This window comes from Mytilus californianus, unplaced genomic scaffold, assembly GCF_021869535.1.
Source record: "Mytilus californianus isolate M0D057914Y unplaced genomic scaffold, xbMytCali1.0.p SCAF_1, whole genome shotgun sequence".
Lineage (NCBI taxonomy): Eukaryota > Metazoa > Mollusca > Bivalvia > Mytilida > Mytilidae > Mytilus > Mytilus californianus.
This window is the reverse complement of record NW_026262581.1, coordinates 85556729-85569905: the sequence shown is the minus strand read 5'-3', so window position 1 is coordinate 85569905 and position 13177 is coordinate 85556729. Positions and strand designations below refer to the sequence as shown.

The following is a 13177-nucleotide window of genomic DNA, read 5'->3' as shown; positions in this document are numbered from 1 at the left end:
TTAGTTTTCTTCTGCAATCCTTAGGTGAAGAGTCAATTTTGAAAGGGGGAGGTCCAGGGAGACAGGTAGTGAATGGGGGATTATTTCACTCGGCCCTTACTACGGCCTGACAAGTTCTACAATTTGCAGGTTTGGAAAATGTGGTTAGTGGTAACGGATGGGTCTACAGATGGGTAACTCTGGGACCTCCTCCAACTCATCTTTTAGAGGGGAGGCCTACACCTGCCACAGGTGGGGCACTAATAACTGGAGCATTGGTAATACGAGTGTTTTCCCCGGTCACTCCCCATGGTAGGTGGTGGTGTAACCGTGTTTAACTACAAGGGGTTTTATGAAACTATGTCAACATAGGTCAGCTGATAGCCATTGTGTATAGGTAATCGGTAGTCACCCTGGCGCCTCAACAAAATACTATAGAATACTCTGTAGCCAAAGTAATGCCACAAAGTAAAAATGGGTATTCTAGTCATGAAAATGTAAATACAAGTTGGTGTAATAAAATGTATGTTTAATTTGAATGATTGTTTTTTTGTATAAGTAGTTAAGGTTATCAATGAATAACAGAAGGAATGAACCTCTACACAACTACATGTCTGTAGTATTTTAATCTTGGTATCTGTGAATTACAATAACAACAGGCAAAGAGAGACAACTCTATAACAATTTTAATCATTTTGTGATTAAAGAAAGGATTTCAACATAGTTTAGAAAAAACGACAACAACTCATGATCGTTGTTCTTCATCTCATTGTTATTCGTGCGGTATTATTTTAGGGTCTTCTTCTATGAATATTGCAATTAAATGAGTTGATGTTCAGCTTGATCTTTAAAATTTTGCCTGCGGATAATTAGGTACGACGCAGGGAAAATGAAAAGAAAACCATTACAAAATGAAGAAAAAATCTTTAAAATATTATTCTCTGAAGATTCAGTTTCTATTATTTAAAGTGTATTTTAAGTTAACAAAAGTCCAAACAACTGTCCATTCCTTGGAAATATTGGGCGTCGGCCTTACGGGCCTCCTCTCCATTATTTCCCAGGAATGGACATTTATTTGGACCTTCTCTATAACGTATGGACATACACTGAACAGATCTTAATTAATTGAGAGCAAATAGTTTGAACTGTACTGAGTTTACCGCAGTAGACATGTCTGAAAATTACTATAGAATTATAATTCTGTATTTGAAGAGGTATGAGTATCAAAATAACCGTTTTAGATCAGCAATGGTCTACTTTTGCTTTCATCTTTTGGTATGAATTCTTATCTTTTCTCCCCGAATTATGTTTCTCTTTTGTACACAACTATTTCCTGCAGTTTGTGCTGCAAACATATCATGTTCCTCCTGTCTTTGGCAATGTAATTTATTATTAGTTGATACAAGTTCAGGATATTCCTTCTAAGTCTAGGTTATTCTATGAAAAGGTATATACTATGAAATTTAGAGCGAGGGGCTTGCCACGAGCTCTTAATTTCAAAGTATATACCTTTTCATAGACTATCCATTTTAGCACATATTTACAACTCGAGTAACTTTTTAATTGATCTATTGATAGCTTATTTTGGCTGACTACTTGTATCACAGGTGTTTGTAAAACGGAGCTCATTAACGAAGTTTTGTAAATCTACTCACTAGTATCATTGTAAAATATATGACTTCAAAAGGCCCTTGACTCCAGAATGAAAAGATGGTAGCTGCTGGTGTAAGTATGTTTATTGGTATAAAGCGGTGTTTTACTATACATATACGTCCTTACTTGGTAAGATGACAAAATAGTTTGACCAAAAGCAGACAATGATTAAATTTCAGTGGAAGCTTTCATGTCTTGAAAACATTTTTCAATTTAACAGTAAAACTAAAGCTATAATAAATTGAAACATATAGATAGTATGCACTGGCGGATCCAAGGAGGAGGGGGGTAAGAAGAAATACACCACTGCATAATACTTTGGACGATATATACTTTTTAATGGGGACAAATATTTTGAACCCCCCTTTTATCAGGGGTTGGAATCCCCTTTTAAAAATGGCTGGATCCGCCCCTGGTATTGTCAACGTGTATTTGTTCCACCTAGAGTCATTAAAAAGCAACTACCAATAGATCAAAGATACTAGGGTTTATGAAACATTTATCAGAACATGTATATACATATATTTATAGGTGGCACATTCTCTTCAGACGTTATCACGGTTTTTCAATTCATGACATCGTCCTGAACATGCATGAAATATTTGCCACTGGACATTAAGCAACAAATAATCAATCAATCAATTAATTCTTGACGAAATAGATCAAGTTGCCTTAATTTCCCTTCACAAGGTTTCATAGTCACACTTTTTCTGTGTACGAAGTAATTACATGGATGATAAATGATTACAATTTTATGATAGCGTTGTACTCTGTTCAAGGTACAAAGAAACATATTTGTTACTTTTCATTTAAATGAAAGAAACTTGCAATCGTCAAAAACATCTTTAGATCCAAAGATTTTAAAAGCAGGATATTTAAAATTCAATGTGAAAACTAATTACAAACTATTTGATTTGATTTGGAACACAGCATTTTATATCAAAAAGCAAGTGGCAATTTTTGTTTTAATACCTTGATTACGATACAATGAAATCTTACCCTTGTGGACATTCATGCGTTGTTACTTAGTACACGGAAAAAGTATGTACTATGAAAATTAGGAGGCAAATTCAAGAAATTTGATAGGACAAGAAGTTGTAAGTATGTGTTAAATAGTTATCAAAGTAACCAGGATTATAATATAATACGCCAGACCCGCGTTTCGTCTTCGTAAGACTCATCAGTGACGCTCAGATCTAAATAGTTATAAAGTCAAACCAGTACAAAGTTGTAGAGCATTGAGGACCCAAAATTCCTAAAAATTTAGCCAAATACGGCTAAGGTAATCTATTCCTGGGATAAGGTGAATCATCCTGCCGCCCCTCTGAAAATCAAATGATCATTCCCATATTATTTATATAAAAGGTCAAGTTCTGGTCCGTTTTTATAATATCAGTGCGTGTACATGTGTAAGCGCATACTTACAACTTCTTGTCCAATCAAATTGCTTGAATTTGCCTTCTAATTTTCATAGTACATACTTTTTCAATTCAATATTTGAACGAAAGATATCTTGTGGTAAAGATCTGACTTATAACTGGTGATGATGAGTGGTATAGACTATAGATCAAAACAATTGTTGTTGAAATGTATCGAAATTGTGGATTAGAATTCTCTGTAGATAAGAACGAAACGGGATAGTGCCAGATATTTTGCAGACAGAATATTAATGTTCACCTTTTGGTTTGTCTGACTTATAACTGGTGATGATGAGTGGTTTTCACTGTGAAAGGGTCATTTATTCAGAATATTATAAAGCATTATACAACTGACAGTTGTGGACAATTATGTCATTAAACAAAACTGAATAAATGACAACAATTGCAAAGGTGGGGAATAAATACCGCCACCCATCAATAAACAAATTACAAAACATAAACAAATTTATACAATCAACATTAGATATGATAATATAATAAAATAAACTTAGTAATGAGGGTGTAGGTTGGTGGGAAATTGAAAATCTTTACTTTTCTAGCGAAACAAAAATAGCGTCTAGTAGCATTCAGTGCAATTGCGAGAATGTGGGCGCAACTAGACCTAATTAAGAGTTAGCATGCACTATATCCTCATTGGTCAATTAGAATATTTGTGGCCAATGATAATTAGTATTGACCCTGATCATGCAATGACCATGCTGACCTTGACTGCCTGTAATAAAAAACTTGCGTAATTTCTAGATAAAGACCATGGACATTTTCGGTTTCTTATTACCACATTGAGAAGAAATAAAACCTTTTCAACTTGAAAAAGTAGCCTATATAGCTAAAATTAGTGTATTAAAATTTACTTATACCAAGGATGCAAGTTCATTTGCAGAATATCTAACTCAAAATTTGTGAAAAAGGTCATTTATTCAGAATATCATAAAGCATTATACAACTGACAGTTATGGAAATTGAGTTGGGGAGACCGCCACCCGAGACCTCCTTGGAGACCATTTTTATGACAACGGAAAAATTCAGAAAAATAACATACTATTCAAACCTCTACCTTAACTTAACTTAAGTAGACATGCCAATGTAAAGCAGACCCTTTTGACCTTTACATTCCCATGCCATACTGTTTGAAGTTTAATATTTAAACTTGATGTTGAGTTCATCCTATTACCAACATAAAATAACTTATATGTGTAAGGTACGCAGAGTCTAACAATATAATCAAAGACAAAATACATATTTATAGATAAAAAATGAGCAAAAAATAATAAAATACAATACAATATATAATATATACATATACTTTTGCAAACAATGTTAAGAAATGGATGGAGCAAGCCCTGTTGACCTCTATCCACATGGACATAAATTTCTACTCAAAATAAATGCAATGATGCTATTAAAAGAAAAGAATAAAAAGTAGAGCAAGCCCTGTTGACCTCTACCAGCTTAATACACAAAGGAAAAAGTATACTTTATTTGGCAGAGCAAGCCCTGTTGACCTCTGCCAAATCATACTAAAAAATTATTCTTTCTAATGTAATTTTGCAATGCATTTGATTTCCATCTGCCCATTTGTTGTAAAACAGACAAAGATGTGCCTTTGGCTGCTTCGCTTGTTGCAGCGCCTCTTCTAAAACTATGACCCTTGTAAAGCTCTGGGCTTAAACCTATGAAAATTAATACGGACTTCAAAGAGGAATTAAAGTAAGTGTATGATACTGGTGTACCACAAAGGAATTGAAAAAGGGGACCCGACTTATGTTTTGCCGCCTTTATATAATCCATGATAGTTTTTACTTTTTACAGGGCAAAACATATAACCAAAATTCCGAGTAATTAAAATAGTCTTAGGACGCAAGTCGCTATGTTTATAGAATGTTATTGTGACGGTAATGTTTATTGGGACCTGATTTTTATATCCCATAGTAATGTCTGAAAACTGTAAAACTTTGTAATTTTCATTTTTGTTTTCAACAGCAATTTCTCCTATCCTGAGGAAACAATGAAATGCTAAGAACATCATAGCCTTTAATAGGAACTGATTGAACTGACCCGCATAACATAGGAAACAGCTAACAATAATTTTAATAATATCTCTTTTGTAATGGGCAATCTATTGTCACAGGAACTCCTCAAATTTTGTGCATCCTTGATAATCTTTTTTATTAAAAAAGAATTTGTAGGATCAGACAAACATTTTAACTTGTGAACATAACTTATAGCAGAAACATAAGATGCAATTGTAGACGGTTTATAATTTTGCAAGAACAGAAAACTAATAAAATGAGATACCATCATGTGCGTAGATGGATAAGCCTGTGATAAAGGAAAATGTTCCTTACAGAATTGTTCGTATGCTTTTAACATCCTATTATAAGATGCTCTTGTTGTAGATGATAGTGAAGCTTGCTTTTCTCGTCATAGATTCAAAAGATGCGGTGGCACTGAAACTCGAGTTGGACTTAACCAAGGAGCTATGTGTTGGGCTTTCTGAAAAGAAAAAACGAGACAACAAGTCGCAAACTACATTTGTCTTACCCGCAATTTGCTTTGCTTTAAAATGAATATTAAACTTTAGCGATGCCAAAACTAGTCTGCGGACTTATTTCATTAAAATTTTATCTCGTGAAGAAGTTTTGTTGATAATATCAGCAAACGCCTGATTATCAGTCAAAAACAATACTTTATGATTTGACAATGAATGCCCCCATATTTCGACAGCACAGCATACTTAGAGGCCATTCTCCCGCAAACCAAGTACAGCCAAAAACAGCAGCACATGTCCATGAACACCCAACTGCATCTGAATACAATTTCCATGATTCGGAAGACACCCATTTTTGAAACAAAAAACATTGTAATTAGATATAAAATCAAACCATGCCCTTAAATCGGCTCTCGCCTCTGAACTTAGTGTAACTCTATAATGTGGACATGTATGGCCAATCGTTAGATCAAATAACCTTCTCAGAAATGCTCGTCCTGAAACTACAACACTACAGGCAAAATTCAATAAACCTAAAAGAGACTGCAATTCTCGAAGAATAACTTTCTTTTTTACCTTAAATATGTTAAGGAGACCCAAAATCTTTGCTATTTTATCCTTTGGTAATCGAGATACCATAGCCCTAGAATCAATCTCAATGCCATATATTGTTATGCATGTTGTAGGTAATTGAGTTTTCTCATCTTTTATAGGAACACCCAAAGTTTTTGATAAAGTTAAAAATGTGTTAAGTGCTACAGAACACTTGTTAGTATGTGCTTCCCCTACAAATGTGAAACACCTCTTATTTGAAGTTTGCTATTTAATCTCCACTGAAGAGCAGAGGAAAAAATTTCAAACAGTTGGCAAGAAGAAGAGCCCCATGAGGAGGGCTGCATCATGATAAAATTTACCCTCCCATTTAAAGGCTAATAAATGATATTCTGAAAAATGCTCCGGAATTAAACGGAACATGCCTCAATATCGGTCTTACTCATTTCTCAGTTGAAATCATGTTCTTGGACAAGTTCTATGACAGTTTCAATATCTTGATATGAAACCTAAGTGGATTCAGGTGGTGTCCAAAAATTGACAGAGTCCCCTTTTGAAAAAGATAGGTCATGAGTTAAGCGGAAAGACCCACTTTCTTTTTTAGGAACCAGACCAAAGGGAGAACAGATAAATATTTCAAAGGGTGGTTCATTAAAAGTTCCTCTTATTCTGCCTTTCATAATTTCCTTATTTAACTTGAGAGTGACCACCTCAGGATTTTCCCTGGCACTTTTATGGTTGGAAGGAAATGTGTCATCTTTTTTATCAAGCAATGAATTTATTTTAAAGCCAAATGTAAAACCCTGAATTATTTTGAATTTCATTGCTGTGTTATAACCTTTGAGGAAAGTGTTTAATTTATTTACTTTTATTGGTGTTGGTAGACTTGTGGGTTGTAATCAACTCTCTACATGAGACTGCGGCATGTTTTTATCACATTGCACACATTGGTGCTTATGTTTGCAATTGTCGCTGGAGCAGCCACCTGTTCGACAGTAGGTCCAGCAGTAACCATGTGGGAATTGACTGCTTTGTTGCTGAACCCGCCGTTGAAAGGAAGGACCTCCACTTTGTTTAACAGATTTATTATTTGATGCATAATTAGTATTTGCACGAATGAAATGATCATAAAAGGCAGTGCGCCAAAGATCATCATTTATAACTGCCCAATCAAATTTCATCACTCTGCGTACCATGTTAAACCCAAATTGCTTTGACATTGCCCTAACATTATATGCATATTTGATAAGACTTAAAATATGTTCTGGATGGTTAACATAACATATAGACATATAAATATCAAAGGCTGCAGTCCACTGATGGATTGTCAAGAACTGTTTTGGTTTTACGTAGGTAGAAATTTTAACTGCTTTCGATCTAAAAAGAACATCATCATCTTCATTAAAATTTGGAGAAAGGGTGACAAAATCCACGTAACTATCAGACATAATGTCTTTTCTGATTATTTAGCTGACAATAAAACCCAAGGGTAAAGTATTTTTTAGTAAGTAACTGACTGTCTGTCCTATAACAGAATTGTCAATATCTAATGATTGGTCTTCTTGTGTTGTTGGACTACTGGCTGTAAAGTATCCTGCAACTGATAGGTCTGACCTCACAGGTGGTACCAATGAGCAGTGGACGGCGTTTGTGGATGAAGACGGCACTGTATGCTGACTCTCTGTTTGGTAATCAGTGCCGGAGACCGCTTCCTGTGTTGCACTAGAGCGTATACCACACACACTTGACAATCTGTCATCTGATATTCGGACTCCACTGCTGTCGGTTAAGTGTAAACCAGCTCCCCTCAACCGAGTGATCATTGCTGCAGCTATTTCATCCGCTGTTGGCTGTACTGTTGTACTTCCACTGTTCATAACAGGAGCTGTTGATGTAGTTGGACCATTGTTTCGGACTCGTTTTCGCCCTCTTGATGGATAAGTAGTTTCAGTCAGTACCACGGGATCTATGACAAGGTCCCTTTCTGTGAGGTCGGAAGGAGCAGCTCTTCTTTTTGATCTAGCTCTTTGTTTAGGCAGCTTTAAAGGAAACAAAAATAATTCTTGAATACCTGATAATGCGTGTTAACTTACAATATAACATAAAAAAAATATGCATATATCACTTATTTAATACTATTCATTATTTATTGTTCATACAAAAAGTTCACACAGAGAACAATGTGGCACACAATAATGCAAATTATATGGCAACTACATTGTAACCATACATGATAATAACCATGTAAGTGTATGGTACATGTAAAACAGTATGTAAATAAAACCAGTTTAATCTGATACATAAATACAAAAGTGCACTATGAATATCAGAACCATAACCATAATGATGGTTAACCGTATGTATGTATAATGATACACAATATAATCATATAAAACCAGTGCAAATTGATACCATTTTACAAAAATTGCACTGACATATATGATAACTAAGCCATAATGATGGCAATAAAACCATGTGTATAATGATACATTTGTGTGCCACAATAATTGGATAAATAAAACAAGAGCAGTGGATTGTCTGCAAAATTTTGTATATACTAAATAAAGTATTAAATAACTGATGCATAAGTTTTCATGAATAATAAAACAATGATGTATATGAACAGATAATAGCATACTATAACTAAAGCTTTTTATTTATATAAGCAAACTATGTAAACGTATCCTTAGATATCTCATTTTGATTTTATTAATTTTTAATTATTTCACATACGATTTGCACTTCCAACAGCTGCACGAATACTTTTAACTTAGATGTGCATACCTTCATCATTTAAATGAACTTTATCTGACAACAAAGCCACGATTTTTCCAAAAAGTTATATTTGTACGTGATTTCAAAGTTGAAGACAGTACCAGATTCATTTTGTTTACTTTGTTATATAATCGGGACCTGACCTTTCGGAATATCTCGGCAGTAATTGCCCAACGATCACGTGACTAACACCATACACTGTAATTATTTAATCACAGAATGACGCGATATCTCGAGCCAATTTCTCAGGTTTCCTCTCGCTTGTCAAGTCATTACTGCTTATTTGAATAAATACAGAATCTGGTTTAAAAGTGTAAAAAACGTGCATAAATTCTGCTTTCTGAATTCTTTTACGACTCGGACGCAATGTACTTCCACCGAATTTCAACCTGAATTTCAATACCATCGAATCCTAAATTATATCGCCCCTCTGCACGATTCTCGTACAAAAATGATTCTAATCTATGTACAAATGAATGACCAAATATCAAAACTCGGTGAACCATAATATACAAATTTAAGAATTTACACAATATCAAACGAATAATTTGAATTAAATAATATTTAAGATGGCTTTTACCTTCTGAACAAGTTCTGTGTAATCGTAACTACGTCTTTTCTGTACTAAATCGCCAGTTGTCTTCTGTCCAAAATTGAATAAAGCCTCTTTCAGGAACAAACTTGAAAATTGAAAATCTTTACTTTTCTAGCAAAACAAAAATAGCGTCTAGTAGCATTCAGTGCAAAAAAAGTAATTTATTCAGAATATCATAAAGCATTATACAACTGACAGTTATGGACAATTATGACATAAAACAAAACTGAATAAATGACAACAATTGCAAAGGTGGGCTATTTTGTATGCAAATATTTCCTGCAAAACATACGTTAATTTTGTACATGCGGGTTAGAACACTCATTTTCAAAATTCTCTCAGGAAAGGCTAGTTATATCAAAGGGACATTAGCTGTCAAATTCATGTATACCGATTTGAATCAAGTTTTCACGTTTGATTTATTACATACTAAAACGTATATTCAAATTAACACACTTACAGACCAGCACATACATTTCCAAGCCATATGCAAAATAACCACACTGAATCAGACCATCAAAGAATTACACATACTTTTAAGTGTTGACAAAAATAATGGATGAACGTCATACAACTTGACATATGTCTATTAACAGAGATCAATGCTAATATTGACATATTCTAAATTGGTTCGATCATTTGTAGAAATGTATGATTAAAGCTTTAAAATTTTATTACGTAAATAGTACAAAACATACGGAATCAGTAAATGTTCGAAATACCACCTATTGACACTATTTGTCCATGGTGAACTTTGGCGAATTTGTTACCCTTACCCCTTTTTTCAGAAAGTTCTGAAATGAAATATTTTCAATAAGCAGTTTTTCAGAATAGATATGACTTGGGACTTGTAAAAAGTCATTACCACCTATTGATTATTTAATTTCCATTAAAATCAAGAAATTACACGGTCCTCGTAGGTATTGTTATTAGATCCACATTACCTTTTTGAATCACTATTCATTCAGTCCGTCCTGGTTGTCAATAACCAATCATCGTAATTTTGATTACAAAAATATCTGTTTACGACAAAAAATGATATTCAAAATAAATTAAAACAATTATGATAGCTTTAAATCAATGACGGTTTTATGTTGGTCTAAGATATGAATATCATTCGTGTTTCCCCCCTCATTCATAGGAATAATGGGAGTTTTTTCCAATCCATAATTAAACAATCCTGACACATTTGACCTGGTTTAAAGTTTATTTCTATTAAATGGTTATAAAGAAACCCGATGTTTTGGAATTTTTCGATTCTTTGAACTCAATATGATTTGCTTATCAGACGTACATTTGGAAAATATCAATATATATTTTTAAACTATCTATTATTCTATTCTTAATTCGATGTGTGCATAATTAAAATGTACTTGAAAAAACATTATGTCAATTTAACATTATACGGCTACTTACTTTTGAAAATAAACACATGTTATTTCGAATATTGAATCACGATAATAAGTCCTGTTCCAGAAGTTAAGAATTATTGGATATGTGTATTTCAAGTCGAATACGTATACTGAATAGTAGAAAATTTGGAGATTAAATTTACATCCGCATGCCATTCCAAAATTAGTTTCTCCTTTGAATCTTTTTCTCACATAAACGCTTTTCTTTTGCATAGAATGCTCCGATTGTTTTAAACGCACATGTGATAAACCGATTTGTAATAAAAGGTCAAAAATCAGGATGCCAACTTGTAGTTGTCCGAACTGCTGCTCGTTTTAGCTTTGAAGACCTGTTCTAGGATACAAAAATTTAAAATATTTCGTTAGATGACCACAAACACATCATTATTTGTTAGATCCATCGTCATCCTCGATCCTCATTTCAACAGACATACACCTATCTATCTTGGATTAGATTAATTTTAAATGAACTTTTAAAAAAAATCACAGCAGTATTTGATTTTGATGAATCCCCTTATCCTCCAGTTAGTATTTTGGCATGAAAGCTGAACTCTTCTATTGTTAGGGGGAATTTGAAGAGTATCAACGAGACCAAGGTGGTGGTATTGTGATTGGCATGCACATAATAATTAGGAATGTGTACTTTGTTCAACCACTTATTGTCAAGCTTAACAGTTTGAAATGCATTGCTGCGTTTATGAGCAAAAGGAAAGAGTATTTTGTTCTGTTAGGATAAAGCACCTGAGGGGGTGACAGGCATTTTAAGGGAATATTTTAATACATTGGGATCTACATGATTAGCAAGATAACTATCTTGAGCCGGATGTTATATTAGTACAAAGCAAGAATAATTCACCTCAATCATTATTTTGATCCTGAATATGGATAAATAGTTCCAACTGGATGTCAAGCAGCCAATAAACAATCATTATAATGAAACCGACTTCTATCAAATATCTTTCAGGGGCATTTGTTTGGATACATACACATATTTTAATTTTATTCAACATGTGTCATTTACCTAACTATCATATTTCCTCTTGTAAAACTGCATCTGCTATGCTTTCGAAATATATATATGGATTCATATGAAAAGTCACGCAGACAATGCTTATTGAAGAAAACAACCAAAATTAACTAAACCACAGTGAGACAAGAAAGTCTGGTATGATACAGGCACCAATAAATCAGAGCACTAGAGCATCTGCTGTCCTCCTCGTTTTTCTATGAAGTAGCCCAGTTATAACATCTACATAAATTGTACAACTTCTAAATCGCAAAATTTAAAAAAAAAAAAAAATATTACCGCTCGTTTCACTTGTAGAGCACTCGCCTCCAAAAACTCATTTTCAAAAATAAAATAAAAACAAAAAAATTTCGCTCCTTCGCCCCATATTTTTTGGAACATTTGTCCGAAGAACTAAAAATCAAATTGGTGTGGCTTAAGAATGGAATTAAATGATTTGCAATTACAACCTATTATTGCAATACCACTATAATCAAAAGGATCATATTTTGAACCTGATCTAGTTATAATATACCCTATTTTCCAACATTTTGGATAAAAACCAGTCCATGATATACTATAAAACTGTTTAACATGACATGGAAGCAAATTTGACTCATTACATTTGGGCATTTCGTTTGAAAATTAAGAACATGTATAATGATAATTTTTTACAAGATTAATTAAGTGATAAATTAACAAATACATTTAAAGCTAACATTGGAGTTAGACAAGGAGAAATCTATGTCTAAATATATTTGTCAATGATTTACGGTGTATTTTTGATGATTACTGATTACCAGCTGAAATAGAAAGTACAAAACTTAATTGTTAATGCATGCCCATGATGTGCTTCTTTCCACTAGTCAGTGAAAGAGAGGCGAAGGATACGAAAGGGACATTCAAACTCATTTTTCGAAAACAAACGAACAACGCCATGGCTAAAAATGAAATAGACAAACAGACAAACAACAGTACACAAAACGCAACATAGAAAACCGAAGACTAGACAACACTTACGAATGTATTAAGTCATCTTGGTATTCTAGTATTGTATAAATGTTGACATAAAGTTTTGACCTTGAATAGGTTACAAATATTTTAATAAGTAGATATATAGGATTTGCTGGAAAAATATCTAAGATGATAATGCGAATGTTAAAAAAATGAAAATTGCGTACTTATATTAAATTTAAAAACATCTTCAAAAAGGAATCATATTTATGTCAAGTTAATAAATTTCATTATCGAAAAGCTTTACTCAATTTAAAATAAGTG

At 33.4% G+C, this 13177-nt stretch overlaps 1 protein-coding gene across 5 annotated transcripts in view; it reads left to right on the top strand.

Moving 5' to 3' along the window:
* LOC127725503 (zinc finger E-box-binding homeobox 1-like) overlaps positions 1 to 13177 on the top strand; it is a 256029-nt gene that overhangs the window by 170897 nt on the left and 71955 nt on the right. The window lies entirely within an intron of this gene.